Genomic DNA, 3,000 nt, shown 5'->3' with positions numbered 1-3,000 from the left:
GTTAGGCAGAGTACACTCCACTGCACCACTGAGGCGATGACAATACACAATGATCAATCATCAATAAAGAGGATATACATGACATTAAAATGCATGTGTTTTTTTTTTTCATGACGACCAATAAAAAACGACAGTGTTACCCCTTATGGTTTTTTCATGACGACTGATAAAAAACGACAGTGTTACCCCTTATATTTTATTTGACAATGACAACAGTGTTACCCCTTATGTTTTTCTTCATGACGACCAATAAAAAACAACAGTGTTACCCCTTGTGTTTCTTTTCATGACAACCAATCAAAAACAACAGTGTTACCCCTTATGTTTTTTTTCATGACGACCAATAAAAAACGACAGTGTTAACCCTTATGTTTTTTTCATGACAACTGATAAAAAACGACAGTGTTACCCCTTATATTTTATTTGACAAAGACAAAAGTGTTACCCCTTATGTTTTTCTTCATGACGACCAATAAAAAACAACAGTGTTACCCCTTGTGTTTTTTTTCATGACGACCAATCAAAAACAACAGTGTTACCCCTTATGGTTTTTTTCATGACGACCACAGAAAAACAACACTGTTACCCCCTATGTTTTATTTTGATCAATATCGACAGGTTTACCCCTTATGTTTATTTCATGACGGCCGATAAAAAACGACAGAGTTACCCTGTATGTTTTTTTTCTTGACGACCAATAAAAAACAACAGTGTTACCCCTTATGTTTTTTTTCATGACGACCAAAGAAAAACAACATGACGACCAATAAAAAACGACTTATATTTTATTTGACAAAGACAACAGTGTTACCCCTTTTGTTTTTTTTCATGACGACCAAAGAAAAACAACACTGTTACCCCCTATGTTTTATTTGATCAATATCGACAGGTTTACCCCTTATGTTTATTTCATGACGGCCGATAAAAAACGACAGAGCTACCCCTTATGTTTTGTTTCTAGACGACCAATAAAAAACAACAGTGTTACCCCTTGTGTTTTTTTTCATGACGACCAATATATAACAACAGTGTTACACCTTATGTTTTTTTTCATGACGACCACTAAAAAACGACAGTGTTACCCCTTATGTTTTTTTTCATGACGACCAATTAAAAACAACAGTGTTACCCCTTATGTTTTTTTTCATGACGACCAATAAAAAACAACAGTGCTACCCCATATGTTTTTTTTCATGACGACCAATAAAAAACAACAGTGTTACCCCTTTTGTTTTTTTTCATGACGCCCAAAGAAAAACATCAGTGTTACCCGTTTTTTCCATGTTGACCAATAAAAAACACCAGTGGTACCCCTGTGAACGTTTTTGCAGGGATCCGAACCTGAGCTGTTTAGAGTATTAACCACCGAACTTATCAATGCACTATCAAGACACCGAATAATGTCAACACAATGGTTGTACTTGACTTTATAATTTGCATGAAATAGTGATAAGAGTCTTCCAACAGAGGACATCAACCGGACTTGAACCCCGGTCTCCAGGGGGTTAGCTCACAGCTCTCTCCACTTCCCACTGAGAATTATAATTCAAATATGTCTGTGGCTATATATGACAATAGACATGATAGCTTTACGTTTCAAATTAAAGAAATTGTGTTTTCCACAGAAATTGAGCCGCGGTCTCCAGTGGGTTAGGCAGAGTACACTCCACTGCATCACTGAGGCGATGACAATACACAATGATCAATCATCAATAAAGAGGATATACATGACATTAAAATGTATGTGTGTTTTTCTATTATTTCCCTTATGTTTTTTTTCATGACGACCAATAAAAAACGACAGTGTTACCCCTTATGGTTTTTTCATGACGACTGATAAAAAACGACAGTGTTACCCCTTATATTTTATTTGACAAAGACAACAGTGTTACCCCTCATGTTTTTCTTCATGACGACCAATAAAAAACAACAGTGTTACCCCTCATGTTTTATTTGATAAATATCGACAGTGTTACCCCTTTTGTTTTTTTCATGACGACCAATAAAAAACAACAGTGTCATAGATCGCTAGCTAGCAGAGAGTTGTAAGCACTTTCCACCCTTTTCAGTGGAGGAATTGGACTCCCCAAGCAATCTTAAAAGGAGCAAGTAAGTTACATATAAATTTAGTCTTTCGGCCCCGTAGCATATAAACAAAATTAAGCAACTGTCCCATATTTCTAACTGCATTTGAAGTAGACATTGAGACTCACAAAAAATGGACGCTATAGGACAGTGATCATGATTTGTCTCAATATCAGAATAACAACAATGGGTCAAATAGCAATGGCTGGTGGAATGGCCATGAAGTAGGCCTGTATATGCAGTGTAAGCTTGTCCAGGCCCGGCAAGTCAGGATGTAGGCCATGAATCTGAATGAAAAGTAGGTAAATAGGTAGTGGCCATCCCCAAAATGCACCAGAATACAGGAAATCAAATCTATTAAATTAAAAAAAAAATATGGGGGGGGGGGGGTGGGAACCTCAGACCCCCTATCTGTTACTGTGCCCCACCAACATGTTTGATTGCCAGCCGCCACTGAGAATGACCGATGGAAATAATTCGCTGCAAAATTTGAATTGTGTTTAAATATGCTACAGTTGTCATTTGTTTAGCCAATTCATGTTAAACAATGAGGGTTGTGATTGACGCGACCCGGCCCGCCGGTTCGGGCCGGGCCTTTGATCGAGCGTTTGTGTTTTTTTTGTTTTTGTTATCATTGCTTTATTGGCCTAATCTGAGGAGAAATCTTTGCCATAAACAGACATTTTATAGGCCTTTGTTACACGGGTCTTCTCAATGCCGTCGAACGCTCTGTTCACTTGCATGGGTAGTAGTTCGGTAACTTGTCAACCCCAGCGTCTTCGGTTGCTACGCGTCGTCAACGTCTTATAGCAGACTATTTCACTGCTGATCAACGCTACGAATGCTGGTAACAAATAAATTGTAAAAAGACACACCATGTGAAGTTATTTTCCAAATAAGATTTGAAAAGCTTTG

The 3,000-nt window shown here is 37.8% G+C and overlaps 1 long non-coding RNA gene across 1 annotated transcript; it reads left to right on the top strand.

Annotated features, from left to right (window-relative positions):
• Positions 1 to 1,338: 1,338 nt before the first annotated feature.
• LOC132472570 (uncharacterized) lies at positions 1,339 to 1,886 on the top strand. The gene is made up of 2 exons (XR_009529104.1): positions 1,339 to 1,504; positions 1,626 to 1,886. It is a non-coding gene; the product is annotated as an uncharacterized LOC132472570 (long non-coding RNA).
• The last annotated feature ends 1,114 nt before the right edge of the window (positions 1,887 to 3,000 follow it).

This window comes from Gadus macrocephalus, chromosome 14, assembly GCF_031168955.1.
Source record: "Gadus macrocephalus chromosome 14, ASM3116895v1".
Lineage (NCBI taxonomy): Eukaryota > Metazoa > Chordata > Actinopteri > Gadiformes > Gadidae > Gadus > Gadus macrocephalus.
The sequence above is the reverse complement of the archived record's forward strand: the minus strand, read 5'-3'. Positions and strand labels throughout refer to the sequence as shown.